This window comes from Ailuropoda melanoleuca, chromosome 1 (assembly GCF_002007445.2).
Source record: "Ailuropoda melanoleuca isolate Jingjing chromosome 1, ASM200744v2, whole genome shotgun sequence".
In the NCBI taxonomy this organism is placed as follows: Eukaryota; Metazoa; Chordata; class Mammalia; order Carnivora; family Ursidae; genus Ailuropoda; species Ailuropoda melanoleuca.
In genome coordinates, this window is record NC_048218.1 from 143,839,239 (window position 1) to 143,865,109 (window position 25,871).

The 25,871-nt window shown below is 40.0% G+C and overlaps 1 long non-coding RNA gene across 1 annotated transcript in view; it reads left to right on the top strand.

The window, feature by feature from the left end:
• The first annotated feature begins 1,436 nt into the window (after positions 1-1,436).
• Positions 1,437-25,871, top strand: part of LOC117803696 — a 48,317-nt gene continuing 23,882 nt past the window's right edge. The window contains exons 1-2 of the long non-coding RNA XR_004627646.1: positions 1,437-1,491; positions 3,004-3,117. This is a non-coding gene — a long non-coding RNA (uncharacterized LOC117803696). The remainder of the gene's footprint in view (positions 1,492-3,003; positions 3,118-25,871) is intronic.

Consider the following 25,871-nt stretch of genomic DNA (forward strand, 5'->3'; position numbering starts at 1 on the left):
AAATTTTTGTTAACAGTGATAACCTCTAATTATATACTAAGTAGCACTTGTTCATTTGCTGAATAATATAGTGTCTCAGTTTAGTACCAAAACTTATCTGATAGAAGCTACATGAATTATGGTAGAGTGTCTAGCAGAAATAAATCAGACTCTGTAAGGACTTTCTTTATCAAAATTATTAAATCGTAGTTAGCCCTAGAGAATTTTGTATAGGTACCAATGAATCTTTCCTAAGAAGTGATTGAACTCATTCTCTGCAAAAACTTGTATATTTTCTTTAATAATGTTAGCCATAGGCTTTAGCTGATGTTGTCTCAGCCTCTTCTTTTTTTTTTTTTTTAAGATTTTTTAATTTCTTTATTCGACAGAGATAGAGACAGCCAGTGAGAGAGGGAACACAAGCAGGGGGAGTGGGAGAGGAAGAAGCAGGCTCATAGAGGAAGAGCCTGATGTGGGGCTTGATCCCATAACGCCGGGATCACGCCCTGAGCCGAAGGCAGATGCTTAACCGCTGTGCCACCCAGGTGCCCCTCAGCCTCTTCTTACAGCCAGCTTGAGACACAATTTGAATGACCTACTTCCCAGAGTTGGTTTGGGAATTATTGAGCCTGATTCTTAGGCTATGAGTAGAGCTCTTTAAATCCATAAAAGGTCCTCATGTTTTGCTACAGATCAGTATTTATCAGTAAATACCTTCAAATTCCTTTTGGAAGTAATCAGATTAAATATAAATATATAAAATATATATTTATTCTGCAGAATTAGTGTATTCTTTTTTTTTTTTTTTTAAGATTTTATTCACTTATTTGACAGAGAGAGAAGACAGCCAGTGAGAGAGGGAACACAAGCAGGGGGAGTGGGAGAGGAAGAAGCAGGCCATAGCGGAGGAGCCTGATGCGGGGCTCGATCCCAGAACTGAGCCACACAGGCGCCCCAGAATTAGTGTATTCATTCAAACTTTCACAGCTCTGTTTGGTGCAGCATAGGGAAGGAAAGAAAGGGAGTTGGTCTCCCCTTATTGAGTATTTTGAAATATTATTGACACCTGTACATGTCTTAATCTAAGAAGGAAAAATGAAGAGGAGAGAAACATTTCAATCTATATTAAGTAATTGGAAAACATAATCTAAAAACTCTGATAAATATTAACATTGTTCACTGATTACTTAAGAACAGTTCAAAGGCCATTGTTGCTAAAAGTTTCATCTTTATAACTGAAGTTATGTGTTAGCAAGGAACACCACAATATGGATGTGGGTGCTCTTTAATTGTAATACTGAGACTTGCGTTTTCTTCTTTTTTTTTTATTTTAAAGATTTTATTTATTTATTTGACAGAGATAGAGACAGCCAGCGAGAGAGGGAACACAGCAGGGGAGTGGGAGAGGAAGAAGCAGGCTCCCAGCGGAGAAGCCCGATGTGGGACTCAGTCCCAGAACGCCGGGATCATGCCCTGAGCCGAAGGCAGATGCTTAACAACTGCGCTACCCAGGTACCCCTCTTTTTTGGTTTTAATTCATCTTTGAAAGATCGCATGCAATTGGATTTTCAGCTGATTCTTATTTACATACATTAATATAAAAGCAGATATAAGGTAGAATAAATTTTTATTAACATTTGGATTTTTCAATCTGGGGCAGGGAATAATTTAGACATTTAAAAATAATTTGTTTTAATTTAATTCAACAAATGGATTAAGGGCCTGTAAACATGACACTCTTAGAAAAGTTCAGCCAATATTTTTCTTGATTTCTAGGAACTGGCAGTCGAAACAAATGGTAGTGACATTATCAAGTCTAATTAATTAAATCAATTTATGAACAAAATGTAAGTGGATTAAGTGCTTGAGAAAAGGGGGATAATAAGTGAATATTAGTGAAGTAAGACCAGGACATTTTCTACCTTTTAGTGGAACAATTCATGGAAGGAGACACAATAGCTTCGATGAAGGAAAAGGATTTGTAAAGTATGAGACTAAGAGGAAGAAATTTCACCTATTGAGTGCAGCTTAGCAGACTAGGAAAGCATTTACCAAATGTATAGAACAAGAGTGGAAGGAACCTAGAGCTAATTGGATCCACGGTCTTTGGTGAAAAAAAAAAAAAGTCTTTGAAATGCTTTTTCAGTTATTGTTGGGAAAAATTATGCCAAATTCAATGACTTAAACAATACATTTATTATTGCTTATGAGTCTACCAGTCAGTGTATCTGGACCTCGCTCTGTTGATCGTGCCTGGTGTCATTGATTCACTGTGCAGTCGGCAGATGCATCAACTGGTTAGCTGGGTGTTGCCTGGGAGTCGGCCAGGGCAAAGTTGGTGACTGAGTTATATGTCTTTCATCCTTTAACAGACTTGTCTGGGCTTGTTCTCATAGCACGGCAGAGTTCTAAGAAGAGTAGAAGCATAAAAGTTGTCTTAAGGCCTAGAAAAAGAGCTGGCACATCATCAGTTCCACTGCACTCAGTTGTGCAAAGGAAGACACAAGGCCAACCCAGATTCAAAGAGCAGGAAAACAGATGCCCCCTCTTGAGTGCAGGAGTGGCAAAGTCATCAGGCAAAGGCACAGATACAAGGAAGGCATAGATATAAGGAAGGGTAAAGTTAGGGACTGCTTACAATCTATGAGGATCTTGGCTCCAACCTTGGGCAGCGGGAAACCAATAGGAGTAACCTAGGGGTGCCAGGGCAAAGATGCTTGGTTAAGATAAAAGCCAGAAGGTTCTGATGACAAAGGAAAACGTGGGGGATGGTCAGGGCACACACTTATTAATTCAAAAAGTTAAGAAGGGATGGGTTAGATATCTGTTGTGAGAGGAGAACCATGACAATGAATTTGAGACTTGACCAATCCTCACAGCTACTGTGGCAAATCCAAATTACATGTAGGAGAAAATGAGCAGCCTTTCAAAAGTAATTTTACTAACTCAATTTATAAAAACATCAATTTCTAGAAAGCAAAAGACTGCAGGTTCTGATTATGCCTTTTTTCTCTTATGTTACAGAATGGAAAAGACTCCTGCAACTTGATGACCACTTTGTGCAGAGAGACTCGTTTTCAATAGAGCCAACCTCCAAGAAGTCACAGGATTTGTTCCCAGCACTGGCCAACCAATCTGGTGAGGGTAAAGGCTATAATAAGCCAATCCTGCCAATATTTCAGAAACTGATGATAACGTGCCACTCCTAGCTCACCCTCTGGCAGCCTGCATTTGTTTCTAGTCTTTTCTGAATATTCACTTAGATGGCTGCAATGAGAGAGATGTCCAGAGAATTTGGTTTGCTCTTCAATTTACAGGTCACCTCCCAAATTTGCTCTCGTCTTAATTCTTCTGAGCACTTCATTTGAATCTGGACTTGAGAGAGACTTCTAGTGACCCCCCCTTTTTTTTTTGCATAATATTTCTCTTACTAAAGTTGAATTCCTTCTCTTTAATCCTGATCAGTGTTTTCTGAGGCTTCTGCTTTCTTTTATTATGCCAGAAGTTTCTTACATAATTCCTCATACTTTGTTCTAGTTGGAAGAGTGCAATTTATCTGGAAGGGAAGGAGTTTGCAAATACTTTTTGGTTGATGAGTAACACAATCACAAGTTTGAGGGCACACAAATCATGAGCTTCAAGTATTGGTCTTGGTGCGTCCAGTGCCTGGAAATAAGTTCTTTTATCCTTTTTAGAAGGACATTTCCTAAAGCAATGCTAGAGACGCTCCTTCACAAAACTTACTTGGATACCTGTAATCTAAACTTTGTGTTGTAATCATGCTTTTGCATAAACTAAAAACTGGGCATATGCATTTGTCATATGAGAGGGCTATAAGGCAATATTATAAATGTATTTTCCTGAGGTCATAATTCATATTGGTACACTAGAGCAGAGGTTGTCAAACTTTTTCTCTAGGGGGCCAGATAGGAACTATTTTAGCCTTTGCAAGCCATACTGTCTCTGTGGCAACTACTCCAATATGGAGGCAGCCACACGCAATAAGTAGATAACCAAATGGGTGTGGCTATGTTCCCATAAAACCATTTTTATATGAACAGGCAGTGGGCTGGATTTGGCCCACAGGGCCCTGCTCTAGATCAATGTTTCACTTAGTGATCAATTTAGTGGAATGTTACCAATAATTTAATAAAATAAAATAAAATATCAGCATGCATTCCATATTGTAAAAGGGTACGTATTTATGTTTTAAAACATAGGTGTTCAAGTCAACATTCAAAAATTCATCTCTTTTTGTAGGTTCCAGTTAGTGAAAGTCTGAAAACTGTTAGTCCAGAGTGTTAGAGCTGAAGTCCAGCTTTTGATAGTATATAGTAAAGACTTCAGCCTTGCCCAAAGACAAGCTTGGCTTTTCTTTACCTCCATTCCCCCCCCCCCCCCCCCCCGCCCCACCAGCTGCCCTCTAAACCCTTTGAATGTCTTGCCTGATAAGAGTGTCTTTGTCTACCTGGGGATTTTGGACCATGCCAGGAAGAATAACAATGTGATTTCTGGTGAGTCTTTGAATCTTGTGGTATCAGCGTGATCTCTGGAGAGGCTGGAGATTGAGACCAAGCATGTGGGTAGTTGACTATGGAGCCCCAATAAAGACTCTGGATACCAAGGCTTTGGTGAATTTCCCTGCTTGGCAATGCCCTATCCGTATTGTCACACATGGTTTCTGAGAGAAAGAGGAACATGTTGTCCATAATTCCACTGTGAGAGGGCAACTGGAAAGTTCCATCCTTGGAAAACTGTTAGTCCTGGACTCAGCTCCATGCATCACTTCCCTTGGCTGATTTTAACCTGTCTCTTTCAGATGCAATGAAGTGCAACTGAATGTAACAGCTTTCAGTGAGTTCTGTGAGTTCTTCTAGCAAATTATTGACTCTAAGAGTGGTCTTAGGTACCCCTGAACTTGTAATTGGCATCACAAGTGAAGGGACTACTGTGGACTATGTCCTTTGAGTTTCTAAGATGTGGAAGCTGTGGGTCAGTGACATTTATAAAGGTCATGCAGCAAATTAGTGTGGTAAAACCACAACAAGAGTATCTGGTCTGTAGTCTCCTTATTTAGAGGCTTCTTCCTATCCCTGTGCCTATTCCTGATGCCTGTTGACATTTGTTGAGTTCATCTGACTTTGTCCCTGGGGCCTTGTACATACTAACCTATTTTATCCTCAGAAGGACCCTATAAGATTCATACTAGTGATGCAGGCTGGCCAGGTCCAAGGTCCCAGAGGCAGTTCTGCAGGACCAACCAAGAGTGTCCTTGGCTTCATGCAGGATAGAAATCAAACGTGAGCTGAGAGGAAGTGGGAGCAGAGTTTACTGAAATTTATTGAGGAGAGAGAGCAGATATAGACAGAGCACGTGAGAGTCTCAGAGAGGAAAGGAGAGAGAGTCTCATCTTTGCTTGGGGGGCTGGGGTTTCTATAGGATAGTGGTCTGCTGTGTGTGTCCCCTCAAGCATCCAGGAACTGGTCAGAACAAGGGTGAATGCTCAGGTGGCCTCCATAAGTCACTTATGCCCTACAGCCGGGGGTTTTGGCATCAAGGTGTCTGAGTAGTCTTGGAATACATACATGAGGACCCCATCTGGTCACTCCTTAGATGTTATCAATTGTGCTGGAAGACTCCAAAGAAATCATTAACTTGACCTTTACAAGGAAGACATTATTGGTACTCTAAACCGTGTTTAGGGTCAGGGTGCAGGTCCTAGCAAGAATAGAAGCAGGAAAAGGAAAAAAAAAAAAAAGCAGGTTCTTTTTTTCATGGGGTCCCTCAATTTCCCTATCTCAGTAGGATTACACCCATTTTATAGCAACAAAACTGAGGTTTGGAAAGCTTAGGTAAATTTCCCAGGATCATACAGGTTTTAAATGGTGAAACCAGGATTCAAAGCCAGAGACTCTGTTTCCACCAGAATCTTATACTCTCATTGCTTAATATTGTTTCCTTGGATGTTGTACATTCCACTCTCTAGAGAAGCTGATTTTAATTTATTTCACATGAAGCCATCAGGTTATCTTGGGCATATGTACATAACAAAGACCTGCATCATACCCGTCTTCTATATTCCCCTTAGTACCTGGCATAGTTAACCCTTAACAAATAGAGGGTGACAAAAATGAATGAGGATAAAAGATAAAGGGCATCAGGTTTGAATCCCATGTGTCTTCTTGGTTTTCCACATTGTTGTTGACATACTGGTTTTCTTTCTCTGCATCTTTTTCTTCTTTCGCTCCTCTCTCTCCCCCACTTTCCTCCCCCCTTTCCCTTGTGTCTTCTAATTCTTGTCCCCCATCTCTATTATTTTTATTATTATTGGCAAAATCTGATTAGACTAATCTAAATGTCTTAATTGCTTAAAAAACTGAGTTAAGCCAAAATTGCAGCTGACTGGAGTATTTGGTTGGACTTTGCTTAAATAGATTTTTGCTATAATACTTTCTCTAACAGTGTTTTCCTGCTATTTATTACACAGTGGAAACCAAATTTTCCCTTAACCCCCTCTCAGGCATTTAGGGTAAGGATACCCAGAAAAGGATATCTGAGTACAAGCAATGGAAAAATAGGCACTGTATAATTCCTGCCCATATAATTTATAATGCTCTGAAATCTAAAGTCAAAAAGACTGTTCTCACCATCTAATTCATAATTTAGGCCACTTAAAGAATCCAAAAGAAATCTCCCTTTTGAAATGTATTTAATTTAATTTCTTTTTCCAATCATAATTCCAGAGTAGGAATGAGGAAATTCACCCATTAACTCACCAGTGGGAGGAAAAAAGATGTTTTCCTGCTTCTCATGTATTCGATATTCTAGGAAAAGCTAGATTCTTGGGATGAATAAACCAACAAGTAATAAATAAGCGTAACACTAACAGTGACTTCTATCTATCTCTGTGGTCTTTTGATACTTTCTGGGCACCATCACATTATTTCGTTTGATCCTGAGAGGGAGATAGTGGAAGTATTAAACCCCACGGGATATTGTTATTTGTAAGTAAATATATATATTTGGTCTTCCTCCGGTTTCTGGCAACAGAGCTCCTAAAACCCTTGCCAATTCCTATGTGATGAGAGCAACAAAGGTGTCTGTCGCTATGTTAACAAGGTGACTTTTGGAAAACACCTAAGGATGGGGGCTGGTTGACAGAACCAACCATGTGAGTGAGTAGAAGATTGGAACTTTCAGTCCCCCACCTGACCTGGGGGAGGGGAGAAGAGAGGGACTAGAGGTTGAATCAATGCCCAAGGGCCCATGATTCAATCGTGCCTATATAATGAAGCCTCCTTAAAACAGCAGAAGGACAGGAGCACCTGGGTGGCTCAGTAAGTTGAGCATCTGCCTTCAGCTCAGAGCCCCAGGCTCCCTGCCAGCGGAAGTCTGCTTCTCCCCCTCTGGCGCGCTCTCTCTCTAATAAATAATATCTTTAAAAAAGAAATCAGAAGGATAGGGTTTGGAGAGCTTCTGGTTGGTGTGTAAGTGGAGATTAGGGAATGAGTGCCAGAAGAGAATGGAAGCCCCGCGGCCTTTGCTCCTGCCTTGCTGTGTGCATCTCCTCCTGGCTGGACCTGAGTTAGATCCTTTTATAATAAGCCAGTTCTAGTAAGTTGTGTTTCTCTGAGTTCTGTGAGCCTTTGTAGCAAAATAATCAAACCCAAGGAGGAGGGCATGGGGACCTCTGATTTATAGCCAGTCTGTCAGAAGTGTAGGTAACAATCTGGACTTGAGCTGGTATCTGAAGTGGGAGGTGGGGGGGCCAGTCTTGTAGTACTGAACCCTTAACCTGTGGGATCTGATGCTATCTCAGGTGGACAGTATCAGAATTGAGTCAAATTCCCACACACGCAGCTTGATGTCCAAGAATTGCTTGGTGTCTTGTAGGAACCGACCCCTCCCCCCAACACACACCCCTCCAACACTGAAATTGCCTCAGAACACCTAAAGACCTCATGACTTATTTTCATCCTAGAGATGACAAGATTTAACCCCCCCCAACCCCACCCAGGTCAAGGAGTTTCCGAAGGTCATATGTCTAAGTCGGGATTTCTGACTTGCCTTTGTTTAAATGAATATCCTCAGTTGGTGAGCTCTTTCTTCAAACACACTTTTTTTTTTTTTTAAACGAAGAGCTGTAAACCTGTAGTATGCATGAATATATGTGAATGAGTTTCAGGAGTCAGCTAACCTTCTGAAATTCAGTTTAACATGCATATACGCTCACCACCCTCCCCCATGGTCAGTCAGTCTATTTTATTTTATTTTTTTAAAGATTTTATTATTTATTTGAGAAGAGAGGGAGAGTACAGAGGGATAGGGAAGAAGCAGACTTCCTTCTGAACAGAGAGTCTGACATGGAGCTCGATCCGAGGACCCTGGGATCATGACCTGAGCCGAAGGCAGATGCTTAACCAACTGAACCACCCAGGTGCCCCAAGACAGTCTATTTTAATCTTAAAAGTGTCAATGAGTATTTACCTTAAGAAGGAGATTGCCTACATAACCCATATGAGAGAGGTTGTGTTGGGCCTTTAGTCTAGACCAGGTACTGTCTCACTATTTCGAGGACTTCCGGGAGACTTAGAGCGCAAGCCCCATGTACCCTCCTCTGTGCCCTGTCTCCCTTCCATTCCACAGTAACCAAACTGACCCATATTCCCAATTATCTCCTTCCTATTATCCCAGTCAGTCCAAAAGACTGCTCCTTCTTTCACACATTTTCCTTCATGAGTTGCCAGATCCTGACCACTAAGTGATTGCCTTCACTTAATGTTTGAAGTTCAGGCTGTTGATTTTGCCCTCCTCTCAAACGCAATTAGTTACCTGCCACCCTTGCTTCTTCCTTGATGACATCAGAGACCTCGACTCCACCTGCCAGCTTCTAAGACGATGACCCTCTTAACACGTCAAACTTGGAATTTCTCATCTCCTTTACGCAGGTGATTACAATGCTGGTTTTGCACATCCCACTCTTCCATTATACTGTGCTGCTTTAATGCATTAAAGTACTAGTATTTTTGTTGGCGTAACACCCATCTGAGATATCAATAATTTCTAGCTGGAGCTATCCCAGAGAGTATTAAAAATGTGAACAAAACGACGGTGAACTTTTTACTTTTTTATTTTTGTGTTGTTGTTTTGATTTGTGGTTCTTTAATGATGAGCAAGTTGCATATCTTTTCTTCTCTTTTCTGCTTTCTGGCAGTGAGTTTTTTAATGTAAAACTAACCTAAGTAACCTATGGGGTAAGAAGTCAAGATTGGGGTTGCTCTTAGGTGTATAGTGTGACTGCAGGCAAACAGGAGGGGAGTTTCTGGTAGGCTGGTAATGTTTTTGGTGTTGGGTGAGGGAGGTCCTCCATTACACACTTTGTGAAATATTTCTTTGTGCCGTATTCTCTGATGAGATATGCACTGTTTGTGATCACAGAAAATATTCTGAGGTCCTTTCTCCCCTTTGAAGCTATCTAAAAGATAATGTTCTCGTTTTAATTTGGACTCCCCAGGTTACCAGTGAATTAGAATTTTATGTTTTAATCATTTGTAGTTCTCCCAAAGCCAGTTCGTCCTGCACTTTCTGGGATCCATAACAGGATCTTAAAAATCATGGGTTGGGAGAGGGACAACAGGGAGATCAGGAGGTCGTGCGGTAGGGGCTGTAGGAGTAGAAGAGAGCAATGGAGGGTGGGAGGTCACTACCTCGTCCAATCCCAGGCTGGCCCTGTAGGCTGATTACCGATGCACTTCACTCTCCTCCTCTTCTTATTTGAAGCCTGGTGAATTGTCAGGGGCCTGACCCCTGGTGCTCTTAGATGATTTATTTAAACAAGGATTTTTTTCATCAATCATCTGAGCCAGAAGGTCAAAAGCACCTCAGGCCTGGACCCTGACCCTCTTTCAGGGAGAGCAGCACCTCGGGTGGAATATAGAATCTGATGACAACCACATCCTGCTTGGTGATAAATCACCAACTTAAATATCAAAATACCAGCATTGTCCTCGTGCCTCTGTGTTGCAGGGGCCACTCTGTTTCTATTCCCTTCTCTTCCCCTTTATCTTTGCCAGCACGGGTTTACCTGAAAATGCGTTCATCTTCAGTCCCCAACTGGTGAGTTTTCGGGGACTTCGTCTCTCCCTCTTCTTTATAGAAGCCCAGAGACTTGTCCACATCTTCCTTTCATAGTCCCTTTACTTTCCCCTCTTTCCCCCACAGTCTGAGTTTTGTTGCTTCTGTCCAACCTGGCCCAGGCAGCCGGCCATTTTCACACCATTCTTGTATCACTCCAGTGTCAGATAATTTCACACCGTCCTTTAAGAGTTTGGCAGAACTCACTCAGCTCTTCCGTGGCAAGTCCTGCTGGAAGCCAAGGCCCACGGATCTGAATTCCTGAGGCTTACTTTCTCAAGGTCCCTCTGGTTCTGAATCCTACCCAACTCATCCCCCCCCCACCAGCCCCCCACATTTCACCTCCTGCCACTGTGCTCTGCTCTGAGTCTTTTCTTCATCTCCCCACAACTGTTCTCAGACGGCAGTTTTGTGTTAGCAGATATCATTGACGACTTAAGTGAAGAGGAAGTTACAAGACAAAAGAGGAAACAACCTTAAGTTGAACGTCTGCTGTCTCTGGTACCCTCTTCCTGCCATCCTTCTTGGCAGGCCTCGCTATCCAGTCCTCCTTCTGTGTGTCTCCTCTGTACCCCCTATTTTCTTCTCTATCTCACTTCCAAATTCCAGTTAATTTATAGTGAAAATCTATCTGTCCACCATCATCATCTGAGGCTTCTTTTGCTTTCAGGCTGTTGAGTAGGTATGGAGAAAACCTGGCTAACCTTGGCGAGGCCCTTTGCTGACTGGGATTCTGTTATTTTCATTTGAATTCTGCACCGTATCAGTCACCAACTCTCTTCCTTCTCTTCAAAAGTCCAGCCTTCCTTCAGGCTGCCATCTTGCCGGCAGCTGTCCTACCCTCTTACTCAGGAGAAAAGTTGGGGAGCACCATGCGTACACTCTCCTACTTCTCCTCCTTCCTGTAGGAGAAGGTCTCAAACGTTCATCTCTCTTGGTCCCTCTCTTTTCTGATGGACAAGCAAGCATTTTCCTTTTTTGTTGCTAAGCCTATCTTTTTGAGCTCTTGTATCCGTGGATCTTCTGGGACTTAAGTCTATAAATTATGCTGTCTCCCTTAGATTTTCTAATTCTTACCCTCCATGGGCTTCCTCTTTTTGCCTAAAAATGTAACTTGCCCCCTCCACCAAATCGATAATAACCACGACAATTATAATAATAAAACAAACGGAGAAACTTTCCCTTGTTCTGGTTCCTGTGTGCACAATACCTTCCATGCTTTCATTCAATTTCCACTGTTGAGAGCATCGCCTGTATCTTTTGCCTGACTCTGTCCCTTACTAATTGCTCATTCTTCTGAAATCTTGCAACCCTACTTCCATTGTCACTACTGACGTTCTCCATGTGCCTCTCTGTCAAATCCAGTGTATTTAAATTCTCATTCACTGGTGACCTTCTCTATCGCTGGAAGTGGCTCTCTACTCAAAGCTCTTTGCTCCTTTGGCTTCAGAACTTCATCCACCATGCTGCTCTGCCTGCTTCTACCTCTTGGAGCTTTTCCACCCTGTATGATAAGCCATTTTTCCCAGGTTCTTATATGAAGACACGCCATGACGTCTGCCCTTCTTACTTTTCTCTTTACCCTCTTCATGAAGAATCTCATCAGCAATCCTGTAATAGACTTCTTCTTTCAGAAACCTCTCATGGCCTTATTTTGCCTGCTTGAGATGCAGGTATAAACAAGTCAGCTTGACTTCAAAGTTCCACACCAAACATTTTGAATCTACTATTGTCCTCCCGTTGTTCTTATATATACCTATCCAAGGGACTGCTGGATGATGGCTAAGTAAGCCTTAAGCTTTTCTGCATCCCAGTTTTTGCAGATGCCATTTACTCAGTCTGAAAACCTGTCTTCCCTCCCCACCTCACCCCCGTCCATGTGGCATCAACGTTAGCATGCAAGCTCAGCATGGGAGCTACAGCTAGTTCTGGGTTATTCCAATAAGAAGCTTGCTTAGCTACTAGCCTATCTTAATATATTATTCTTAAACAACAAGTTAACTTTTTCTCTGCTCTCTTAAATAATGTTCTACTTTCAGAAGAGAAAGAAATATAAATTCTATTTATGGAAGTGTTACATGATATTAGAAAGCAAGTCTATTCCTTTTTTGGAGTAAGAATCCAAATATGACTACTGAATTTTCTTTTGGTAAGAAAGCTAAAATAATATTAGAATGATGTTCCTCATTTTTTGTTTTATTTGGTTTTCTAACTTTTTAAGTTGTACATTTTGCTGGGTGCTAAAACACTGGACTCCATTATAGGGTGGCTGTGGGTGGTATTATAGTTCACGACTGTCAGTGAAAGCGTGATCATACTGTTGACTGGTTTGGCTTAGACAGTAGGAAACATCTGGTAGTTTCCTGATATTTATCAAGACAGAGCTGTGTTTCCTTTAAAAACAGCTTCACATGAACAATGCAATACATAATAGCAGAGGAATTTTATAACACAAGTATAGGAACAAGAATGCAACTATTAAATATAGAAATTAGTTTCAACAATGTTAATCAAAAAATTAATTATACTCAATAAATATATCAATATTTATATTCTTAGTCAAATGTCTTTAATGAAATGGTGGACCTTCTGATTTACTTCTCTATAGCTAATTTCTACATCCAGTTTATTTGTTTTTTGTTTTTTTAAAGATTTTATTTATTTATTCGACAGAGATAAAGACAGCCAGCGAGAGGGGGAACACAAGCAGAGGGAGTGGGAAAGGAAGAAGCAGGCTCATAGCAGAGGATCCTGATGTGGGGCTCGATCCCATAATGCTGGGATCATGCCCTGAGCCGAAGGCAGACGCTTAACCACTGTGCCACCCACGCACCCCTCTACATCCAGTTTAAATTGAGACATTGAAGCCAATGAAGAGGACTGCTGCCCCCTCCCCCAATCACACCCTTCTTTCTAGGGCCCTGACCAACATTTGCATCTTTGATAGGGGCTGACACTATAGAACGTATTTTGCCGTGGCGATCCTACCTACCCTGCCACTTCTGTACATACTTCTCTGTGTACAGAGATACTATTCCTCTCCTCCCTCCCTCCCATCCTTTCTCTTTCTTCATCCCACTAAAAAGAGGACTTTTGAAAGCAATTTGATCCAGAATAGTGTTTCTTTCCCCTGGGAAAAAAAAAATCAGACAACCAATCTTGGAGAGTGGGGCAAATTTTGGTCATACTTTCTTTAATGTAAAGTTCAAATGTGTTTCCACACCAGTCCCAGATGAACTTGGAAGAAAGAAGTGAACATGAAATCTGAAAACAGTTTAGAGAAATGAGAGGGGTCTGGCATTTCTGCTTGAACTCTGTAGGTTTCAAAACTTGGGTTCCAAAATCCAAATCTCTCAGCTAAGGAATCTTAAAGTAAGGTGGCTTTGCCTGACTTTTCTACTTTTATATATGCCTGTGATACATATCTAAATGCTATCTTGCTTCTGATCTGTGTATCAGAAAATTGGACTAAATAACTTATAGTTATGGTTCCAGAGTTAGCAAAAACATCAATCCTCTCTGCTTGGCCCAAAGTAGACATGGCTGATCAATCACAGGGTACGCTCCTGCTGAGCTAGAACAGGTCTCATAGTCCTTTTCAATAGCACTGCAGGCTTACTAATCAATTGGAGTTGACATGACAGATTAAACCCATTTGCTTTCTCAGGTTTGGACTTTTCTAAATATAACAGATACAACAATTATTTGGGCAAAACTTATCATTAATCACTTTTCAAAAAAAATGCTGGAAGACTATCTTGGCAGTCCCTCTTTTCTATTTTGTACATGGCCATTTTAGGAGATGAATGACTGCGGGTGATCCGATTCCTGCCTTATCTTTCTTCTCCAACAGTGCCTTAAAACTTGATCTCATCCATTTTGAATAGACTTCTGAGCACATCATTCTCAGGTCCTCACAACTGATCTATTTTCAGCAATGGTTGGAAGGACAAGGTGTCCTTCCTTTTTTCTGGAACTTATCTCTCTCTGTTCCTTAAATTCCATTAGTTTCTTCCATCCTCTAAACTGTTTTTCACTTCATCGTTTCCTTACCATGTTATGTCTCCTCTCTCCAATAATTGTCCTTCCACACTGTGTAAATATGCTGTCAGCTTTTCCTTTGCCAAAAATAAGCAAAAATATCAACTTTTCAGCAATTCTACTCCCTCCTTAAACTAACATAACTTTTTTCCCCCTTTAACCACAACATTTCTTCAAAGACTGGGCTATTTTCATCAAACCCTTCCTAATCCTTTGCAAGGATTATAAACACTCAGGACTTGCCAAGTCCTTTTCTCTCCCCCTCGGTGTCTCAGAACATTCCTGACATGCTTCTCTTCCTTGGCTTCTCTGGCCCTGCACAAATTAAATTTCTTCTTCACTTGTCCTTTCTTCATTTCCTTCCTTAACATTTTCTATGCCTTCTAAAGTCTTATCCTCAACCTTCTTCTCTTCCCTTTTTTCTACATTCTCCTCTTTGGAAAACTCAACTTCAAAAATTCTGCTATCATCTCTTTGAGTGTGACTTTTAAATAAATATGAACACCCCAGGCTTCTTTCTTAGATGCTAGTTTCACATTTTCAAATCCCCTTCTGAATATTGAAGAGTGACTCTTTTTCCAATTGCTTTCAACCTTCATGAGACTTTTAGCCTGAATTTTCATCTGCTGCATATCCTGCACCTCAAATTTGGTTGCTGTCTTTCACTGTGTTTTCTAGCCCATTCTTTCTTCTAGTTCTCATTGCCATCTTGATCAAGGTCTTTTTTACCCCATACAGAAAGCCTGAAATATTTATATTCCAACTTCGTGTTCTAGCTTCTATTGTCTTTTTCCATAGAGCCACCTTGCATAAGGACCTGAGTGAGGTTTATCATCTTAAAGCACTGTTTTGATACCATTTATCCCTTGTTGAAAACCATCACGGGATTACTATTATTGTTTGGGTGGGACCTGAGCTCCTTATATGCCTCCATGACCCAGTCTCAACCTATTTGTAAAGCTTGTGCTCATACAAGCAGGTTACTTCCTGATTCCAAAATTCACCTTGATCTTTTATTCTAACGGATTTTGCCTTTGCTTTGCCATTTTCGGTATCTGGGATAATTTTCTCTACTTGTATACATCACCTCAGCAAGTTCTCCTCAACCTTTAACACCCAAATTAAATAATCCCAATATTTACCATGCAAGAGAGGTATGCCCAGGTCTAGGTGGGGTGCTGAGCAAGAAAGTAAGAAGGAGGCAGTTGAGGGACATCTTAGGAGGTACACAAGATTTATGTCCAATAGAGGCAAGGATGCTAACTAAAACCATGGAGTTGCTTAGGGAGAGAAGTGGAGGCAGAAGGGAGCCTGGGTCTGGCCAGGAGAACGGCTATCAGTTCCCTTCTGGGTAGAAGAAAAAGAGCATGAAAAGAACAACAAGAAGCTATAGCCAAATACAGGAGAAAAGCTAGGAGAGTGTGATATGACACATCAATAGAAGAAAGTGTCTCAAGAAGGAGACTGTGTTCCACATTGTCAAATGCTACTGAGAAATCAAATAAGGTGAAAACTTACAACGTAAAAAAAGATAATTGTGCTTAGTGACATGGAGGCCACTGGGAACCTTACAAAAGCTGTCTTGGTGGAATGATGAGGGGTAAGCCACATGGAAGGTTGATCAGGAAATGAGCAACTAGAAACAATAAAATATGTAAATGTTTTTGACAAGTTTGTTGTCACTGAAGGGGAATGAAGGATCAGGTAAACATTTTAATTTTTTCTTTAGGGCAGGCTTCAAAGAGCTTAAAAGCAATTGAAAATATTCAAGTTTAAAAAGAAAATTAGAAAATATAGCAGAGAGAAAAAATATTTGATTTTCTGAAGTTTCTGAGAAGGTGGGAGAGAATAGGCTAAGTCACAGCTGGGAGATTTTGAATTTTACAGGGAGGAGGACCACCTCCTCTCTTGCAAAAAGAGAGGGTACAGGTGGTTGAACAGAGAAGGAGTGTGTTTGGTGATTTTGAGGTTGAGGAAATGCCCAATGGATGGCATCTATTTTCTCTCTGAGATGGTAGGTAATGTTACATGTTGACACCAGGGAAGAAGTGGAAAGTAGCCCGGGTGAAAATTTCAGGAGAATAGAAAAGGTTTAAAATAGTCACATCTGAGTAATGTGATTACAGAGTAATATGAAAAAAGTTATTGGAATGCCAACAAGGAATATAACAAAGATACAGTCAATTGGTGGGTTTATCCAGGACTGGTATTTTATAAAAACCAATGAAATCAAAATGTAGGGACATACGTACATTTAGAGAAAGACCAAGAGTGTTACGGAAATGTTGGATAATGGAATACCTGCATTCTGGTTCAGAGGACAGTAAAGAAAAACATAAGGCTAGTGTATTTTTTAAAAAGGAGTTGTAACTGGACTGGTGGTCCTGATGAGAATCAAGAAGGGTCTCAGATGCCTGTCTCATTACCCCAGCTAAAAGCTCTGGTTGAAGATCCAGCCTCACTTACCACAATTGTTTGAACTGCTCATTGCTCTTTTTTTTTTTTTTTTAAAGATTTCTATCTACTTATTTGACAGAGAGAGAGTGCACAAGCAGGGGGAGCACCAGGGAGAGGGAGAGAGAGAAGCAGATTCCCCACTGAGCAGGGAGCCCGATGTGGAGCTTGATCCCAGGATCCTACGATCATGACCTGAGCCAAAGGCAGGTGCTTCACTGACTGAGCCACCCAGGAGCCCCGCTTACCAGTCCTTCTAACATGACCCACCACATGCTGCCATGTTTTGTGTAGCATCCTACTTTCTCAAGTGTCCTGACTGCACAGCATCCGTGGCCACACTCTTAGCGTTGCTCATGATAGGTGCTCCAAACATATTTGTTGAATGGATGGATGAATAAGCGAAGTGAGGAAGGAAAGAAGGCATAAAAGTAAGGGCAAGTATACTTGAGTTTGTTTTTTATTCACAAGTTGTTGTCAACCCATGTCTTACTGATGCCTCTTCCTTTTCTGGCTACTTTCAGAGTTAGTGGAATGTATTTTAGTCTTTTATTGATCAAAAGATTGAAGCATTAGATTAGGTCACTCAAACCAACAAAACAAATGTTTTATTTGTTCATTAAACATACATTTGTGCTTTCTTATTATTCACATCATGAGGCAGAAAATTGTGAAATTTTCCAGTAATTGCGATTCTATCCAGAGGGCAAGTCTGGGAATGACTCACCAGCTTGTCTGGACAGCAACAGACCATTATTTACGTGGACAGACCCCATGGCTATGCCTGCAGTTGACCCTGAATGGCAGCAAACTGCTGCTTTTTCAATTCCTTTTTAGTTTCCTTCTTTAAGAAAACAATTGGATATAACAAGTTAGAAATACACTGAACATCACTGTTAAGATAATGGGTTTCTGACTTTGTTACTGTTGACAAGAAGTCTGCTCCTATTAAAACTAATAACTAGTTATCTGCTAAAATGTGAATTTTTCCATTTTTACCTCTGAATCTGTAGAGAACACAAACAAATCTGATTTACTTCCTTTATGTTTTTTATTATGATTGTATTGATATCTTTCAGTCCAGTCTGTCTAACTTCACTTACATTCATTTTACCATGTTCCTGTTTAAACACATTTTATATAGTGTCAAAGATGCAGTTAAAAAGTAAAAAGCTTAAAACAATTTTTTAAATAAACAACTGTGAACTGGATTGTGCCGTGTTATCTTAATGACAGGACTGAATCAATATTCTGATGTTTTATTACTGAATTGCATGATTTTTTTACTTACCTAGATAATGTCTGACCATTAAATAACAGATCTATCTTTTAGAACACATCAGAGTTTGCAAACTTGATGCCTGATGGCTGTATAAGGTATTATGTTCTAGGAGTAGAACCTTGGCCTCTTTTTTTTCCCCTAATTCTTCGTCATCGTCATCATCATCAGGTATCTCAAGGCCATTGTCATCACCAGTAGGTGATGTTGAGTGGATGAATGAGCCTTTTACAGAGGCATCGTGCCCAAAGTGATTTCATATACACTCCCTCAAAGGGCCAAATTCTGTCCAGTGCTTTTTTGCTGTCCATTAATTTTCTGGAGATGTCCAGATATCTAAAGAAGAGTTAGTATGGCATGCTCTGAGAGGAATGAGAAAAAGATTCGTGTCAGTGATCCAGGTTCAATCTTGGATGTATTGTCTATTTGTTTGATTCTGAGTAGGCTACTTTGACTTCTTTAATCCGTGTTTCTTCATCTGTAGATCAGGCATAAGAATAGCTACTTGATAGTGTTCGTTCATTCAACATCTCTCTATTTCTTAGATATTTACTACGTGTGAAGTCCTGTGAGCAAGGTAACTAGTCGGTGGCTTTATGAATCCTGCAGTTTAATGTTGTCATGAAGCAAACGGCTAATATGAGTGGCAGTATATGCATTGTTTAAGAGCTGGAAGTCCAGAGCCAGCCTACCTAGGTTTGAAACTCAGCTCTGCCCCTTACTAGTCCCAGCACTTTAAATTGTCGATTCTGCCTTTGACTCAGAGTCCTTATCTATAAAATGAGGATAATATGAGTACCAGATCCCAGGACTGCAATAAGGATATGAATTATTATGGATAAAGGTGGGGCTTTTTCTTTCTGAGGAGAGAATGGAAGTTCAGAGATCTTGAAATAAGGAGTTAGGAATAGTTCATATCTCTGAAGTCAGCTTTTTAAGGAAGAAAACCTCTTATCCTTCAGAAACCTAAAGAGAAGTAGAGAAATACTGCGCTTCTGTAGATGGGTTTTTTATTTTTAAGGTCTGTATTGGGAAACATTCCTGGGACACAGAGGTCCAGTTGGAACCACTGAGCCATGCCTAAATGTATGTGCTTTGGTGATATATGATGCTGAAAGCAAAGTCCAGGCCTCATGCAGATGGAAATGTAATGGAGATAAAAAGGGACCCCGATGGGGGGCACCTGGGTGGCTCAGATGGTTAAGTGTCTGCCTTCGGCTCAGGTCATGATCCCAGGGTCCTGGTATTGAGTCCCACATAAGGCTCTCTGCTCAGCAGGGAGTCTACTTCTCCCTCTCCCCCTGCTCATGCTCTCTCTCTCTGTATCTCTCTGTCTCAAATGAATAAATAAAATCTTAAAAATAAATAAATAAATAAATAAGTAAAACCTTTATTAAATAAAAAAAAGGGGGGGACCCCAATTCACAGACAGGTCAGATACATACACTCAAACTCTCTCAGAAACTCCTACACACACACACCATGAGAAACCTGTATTTTTGCTGCAAAGCTTTCAGTCTATGAAAATAGGAAGGCATTACCCATTCTTTGGAGAAGAAGAAAATGGTAAAAGTATTTAAAATTAATTTTATGACTCAACATCTCTTTTTTCTTGTATTGAAGTATTCATAGGATCATAATTTCAAAACTAAGTTTAAGCAAAATTTCTTTAAAAAATGTAGAGATCCAAGGGAAAGTATAAAAAAACATCCATTGAACATCTACTTTCTGCCAGGATGAAAGTTAATATTGTATCATAAATTTTCACAACATGTAGTTACTTGTAGCATTTCTGAAAAGACGGATTAAAAATGTATGTAATTTTTTTTTCAAATTCTTTTTAGTGTTTACTTTGTACCAGGCACTGTACTGAAAGCTTTATGCATAGTGTTTCACATGTAAGTAGGAAGTTAGCTGTTGGTTTTTGTAGACTCCTTTGATCAGATTTAGGATTTTTTCTCCTACTCCTACTTTGATGGGAAATTCTTAACATTACCGGGTGTGGAGTTTCGTCAAATACTTTGTCTGCATCTATTAAATGGACCGTATGATATTTCTCTTTCATTTCGTTAATATGAATTGCATGGTTGATTTTCTGTCATCAACTCAATTTGGCATTCCTGGAATAAATCTCATTGGTCATGATGTATTATCATTTTATATATTATTAGATTAATTTATCTAAGATTTTTAAAAAATTTATGAGTTCATTAGGGATATTGGTCTATAGTTTGCTTTCCCTGTAATGTCTTCATCAGGTTGGTATCAGGGTTATGCTGGCCTCCTGAAATGAGTTCAAAACTGTTCCACTTTCCTTTGTGTTCTGAAAATGTTTGTGTTGCATTGCTATTTTAAGCCGTGTATTTATTGATGGTAGTGAATTCAATTTCTTTAGTAGAGTGGTTCGTAAGTTTTAGAAGGCCTAACAATCACCTGGCCGACTTGTTAAGACACAAATTGCTGGGCCCCCTTCCAGGATTCCGTAGGTATGGTGTGAGGTCCCAAATCTGCATTTGCAATAAGCTCCCAGGAGATGCTGCTGGTGGTGGTCTTCCAGGCGCACACTCTGAGAAGCACTTTCGCCACAGCTAGAGAGCTCTGGATGTCCTGTCGCTGCTGGTCGACACCAAGAGTTATTTTGAAGTCTCAGTCTGATCATTTTTATGTCTGTGCCATGCCTAGGTTTTCATTTACTGACTGTTCATTCTTATTTCTTGTTTTTTTCATGTATATTTAACTTCATTACGGAATGCCGGTCACTGTGTGTAAAAGGCATACTGAGCAGGAGATCAGGAGTGCTGGAGAGTCCTCGTAGGCTGTCCTCCACCCCCAAACACGAAAGGGCCTTCATGTATTGCACCTCCCTGAGGGCCCCTCTCTGCACGGCTGCTCCTCCCTCTCAGGTTGACCATCACTGCCTTGTACTTGGAGCAAGACCAGGACTACAGGAAGTTTATTCTTGGTTCTCCTGCTCTGCCTCGGTTGTAGGCAAACCCCCTGCATCCCAGTGGTGAGGGTGAGGGGTCTCTCTCAGCGTCCTTTATGTCCTGAATGATGCCTTGGGTTGGCCACGGCAGTGATTTGTGTGAGGACTAATGAGCAAAGCTTTTGTCCCAGGAAGGATCTAAGGCAATACAAAGGAGTGAACATATGCATAGGATTCTTTTTAAATGCCTAAGTTATTGCAATATTGGGAAACAGCACCCAGATAAGAAGAACACACCCTTACGGGAAGAATGGGAGAGGGACGAGGAAGAGATTCTCAGCTGTGTTTAGAATTGAAAATGTAAATTCGGGAACGAAGTGGCTTCCGTGGGTTACATATGAGCCTGACATAGGGCCATCCAAATGAAGTAAACACTAGAGTCTCACCTAGGAGAGAAATTGAAAATTGGGTAGACAGGGGAGGGCAAGATCTTGGGGTGGCATGTGCCCTTAGAAGGTACAGGGCTGCTGGACCAGGTAAATTTTTTTTGTTTTTTAATTTATTACTGTGGGTCATAGCCCAGCTTCTGAGAGGTCACAGAGAGTACTACGATTAATTTTACTTAAGAGTTTTAAACGAACAGTAAGGAAACTCTTCATCCCTGAAAGGCAGGGCTAACCGTAACAGTGTAGGACATGGCTTTCCTGTTCAAAACTGCTTCAAGAGGGTAACAAATGCCTTAGGGTTGATCATGCTTGGAAGTTTCCAGGAAAGTTAGCATCCAGAACTTTAATTCTATAACCGCCCCGTAAAGTGGGAGTTACTAATCACATTTCACACATTACAGCAAATAAATTGAAGCAGAGATTTGAGGGTGAGCAGATTACGTGCCATAGCCGAGCACACAGATCCAGTATGAGGCAGGGCAAACCAAAGACTTTAAATCAAGACGAGTTAAGCCTTCATCTAATGTCTTTTCTCCTTTGCTACTGCTACTTCTTTGTAGTCTTTAGATAATCTAGATTGGACACTGCCACTTTAATAATGTGTTTTATTTTTATGTTTTTGCATTTCCTTTGTTTACTTTTGTGTTGTGTCTTAGAATAGTTCCTTTTGGAAATTATATCCTGGCTTGACTGCGTTGAAGAGAAAAAGGAAAAGGAGCAGACTTGTCCATGTTGTGCCCACAGGGACCCCTGGTTCACAAGGCTGTGTCCAAGCAGAGGTGGGAAGACCCCTAGAGCTAGGGCATTTATTATTAAGTTCTCCCTGGAGAATGGACGGAACAAAAAAGACTGTTCTTTTCTCACCTACCCAGGGCAATTTTCTTGCAAAAGCACAGGTGAAAATGGTTGAAAAGGACAAAGTACTGTTTAAGTGTGCCAGATGTGACATTTTTAGTGCAGTTGACTGTGCGTAGATTGAGTCTAAAAGAACATAATGGTGGTTTATACACGACACAGAGTCTCCTAAAAGCAACACAAAATTGGGACTATAGTGGAGAAAACAGGAATGCTGTGCAGTTAATGCAGTTTAGTCTCTGGATGATGTACTTTCAGGCTCTCAGGAATGGAAATAATTTTTTTTTAATTCTTTTATTTGAGCATAGTTGACACACAAGAAAAAAATTTGATTTTTATAGTTATAATACCTGAGTATATAGTTCTCTAAAAGGAAAAAAAAGTAGAACTTTTTTCTGTTTCAAGTACATGTACGTCCCTAATAAGCCATTCTTACTCTTAAACTTACAGTACATTTTTAACCCTTTGTATAGTTACAAACTTCAGTTCCCCCTAAATTAAATATACCTCTTGAAAGACTGTTAGCGTTCATCTCAATTTTACTGATTGCTTGACACCTTATAATTTCCTTGAGACTTACATTTTTGGTTCTTAATTCAAATGAGTTTTGCCATCGCTCTCAGCTTACTGATAAGATGATTATGTATTCTGCATCTAAGTGTGCTTTCTGGTGATAAATTATATTATAATTGTCCCTGCCAGAGCTGCTTTAGTTAAGTGCCTGGTAGCATTTTCATTATACAAGTCATTTTCCTCCCGAAGGGTTTGTAACTTTACCCTTCTAAACTATGTTTTTGTTATTCGGTTACTAATAGAATATGCATAGTGGAGCAGGGCCAAAACTGATATCCCTAATATTTAGACCGACTCTCAAAGGAGAACTTCTGTGATTAGAACTTGTACAAAGGAAAGGAAGACATTCTCCCTCTCCTTGTTCAAGAAACAATGATGGAGGTTTCGTGCACCATACCTGTCGTTGGTTTGAAAGACATGGAGAAGGGCAGAGGTTATGCTAAGCCTGAATGTTCTCTCCCTCTTACACACGTACAAATGTGTAACCAGGAGCCTGCTGTTGGTTGTTTTCACAACGCTTCCACAGAGTTACATAAAAGAAAAAGAACTGCCGAGATGTTAAAAGATGAGCTTCTCATCAACACAAGTTATTTTATGGACCACCAGCATTGCATGATTAGGACATGACGCTTCTGTTGAAAACAAAATTGAGTGCACCCAATGGGACACAGAGAAGGAGATGCAGTTCCTGGCATGCTAGAATAGTGGAAAATCACAGATGTATATGTGCAGGAATTTCTGTGTATTTTAGGTAACACATTGTAGCAAATACTTAAAAAGAGTTGCAGGTGGAGAATTTACAGAGACATACAGGTGCTAATGTCTAAATATGATATACATTTCCTTGGTCAAACTGTTTGGTCTAGAAAAATGGCAACATAAGTTGATATGTATGTATTTACATCTGTATGTGTATAAGTATATATGCCTGAGGTATATTTTATATCCATTTAATGGCCTGCAAATTCCTTCCTTCCTTCTCTCCCCCTACCTGTCTGTCTACCTATCTACCCAATCTATCTCTTTTTTAAGACAAGGATTATACAATCATAGCATTTGTGGATGAAGATATTTCTAGTCTCAAACTAAGTAAATCATTCCTCTTTAAAGCTTTAGCCTTTAGAGGCCTATTTTAAAAACAGCATGAGATCTTTAAGTGACAAACAAACAAGTAGCAAGCCGGTTGTACAAAACTCTGTTCCCTTCAAATTCTTATTGCTATTTACCCACATTATGTAATTATTCTTTGGTGACATAAATACCATGGTGCATCAGAATGATCGTAGAATCTGGAATTAGGCAAACTTGTGTTTGAATCCTTATTTCCTGTGTAACACTGAACAATACTTCTGTCCTTGGAGTTTTAGTTTTCTCATCCATAAAATGAGTGTAATAATTTCTACCACGCAGGGTTGCTATAACAATTAAATGTCATGTAATGTACCTAACCCATTTTTACCATGTCGTAGGTGGATAATAAATACTAGATATCTTCCCTGTATCACCTAAGAAGAATTTTAAATGGGGGGGGGTGTATTAGATTAAACCAATTATTTACCATTTCAAGAGAGATGAAAAATATTATTTAAAAAGGAGAATGGCAACTATGTTTTAGGTAATATTTGTAATAGTTATTGACACGCAGGTAGAAAATGTGATGACTGAATTTCTAAGTTTCCTTGGGATCAAGATTACAAATGGCTTGATTTTATCTTTGTGCTATTGCAAGTTATCAGATTATCAGACTTATTTTTTATTAAAATATTAAGTACAAAGATATATTTCAAAGTCATATAAAACAATGAGGAGATCAATAATGCTTCAGTCAAGGAGTTCACAAGCTAGTTAGAAGACAAACGTGTTAGCAAACACTACATTGTGAAAAGTGTGGTATTAGATATTTGGTAGAAACCCTGCTATCTGATGCAAACGGGACCAGGGTTGGTCAGGTAATCAAAAAAGCTGATTAAATAGTGAGTCATCAAAAAAACTGATACGTATATTCTGTAAATATTTTATTTAAATTTAAAACTTACGAAGGTATGTTCACTTGAAGTTTGAATGAATTTCTGCTGAATGGACTACCTACTTTTTTTTTTTCTCATAAACCACAACCATATGCAATGCCTAGTGCCCAATTCTGGCTTTTAACAGAAATGAAATGAATTTAGAGACTTGAAAAGCAATTTGAATGCTGAATAAAATTTTAGAAATTTCACTAAAATCTTACCCATCCCATTTAGTGGCAGTATTAAACAATTCATCTTCTTCAACATTATTTATAAATGTCTTCAATTTTGCTCTCATTAAACAACAACCTCCTTTCTTTAACCCTTCTATACCATTGATTTATGTCATGTTTACTTAAGCCATATAATTTTTTTCTTAATGTTTTTTTATTATATTATGTTAGTCACCATACAGTACATCCCCAGTTTCCGATGTAAAGTTCGATGATTCATTAGTTGCGTATAACACCCAGTGAACCATGCAATACGTGCCCTCCTTACTACCCATCACCAGCCTATCCCATTCCCCCACCCCCCTCCCCCTGAAGCCCTCAGTTTGTTTCTCAGAGTCCATAGTCTCTCATGCTTCATTCCCCCTTCTGATTACCTCCCCTTTCTTTATCCCTTTCTTCCCCTACCGATCTTCCTAGTTCTTATGTTCCATAGATGAGAGAAATCATATGATAATTGTCGTTCTCTGCTTGACTTATTTCACTTAGCATTATCTCCTCCAGTGCCGTCCACGTTGCAGCAAATGTTGAGAATTCATTCTTTCTGAGAGCTGAGTAATATTCCATTGTATATATGGACCAAAGCTTCTTAATCCACTCATCTGTTGAAGGGTATCTCGGCTCCTTCCATGATTTAGTTATTGTGGACATTGCTGCTATGAACATTGGGGTGCATATGGCCCTTCTCTTCACTACGTCTGTATCTTTGGGGTAAATACTCAGTAGTGCAATGGCTGGGTCATAGGGTAGCTCAATTTTCAACTTTTTAAGGGACCTCCACACTGCTTTCCAGAGTGGCTGTACCAACTTGCATTCCCACCAACAATGTAGGAGGGATCCCCTTTCTCCACACCCTCTCCAACAATTGTTGTTTCTTGCCTTGTCTATGTTTGCCATTCTAACTGACGTAAGGTGGTATCTCAGTGTGGTTTTGATTTGAATTTC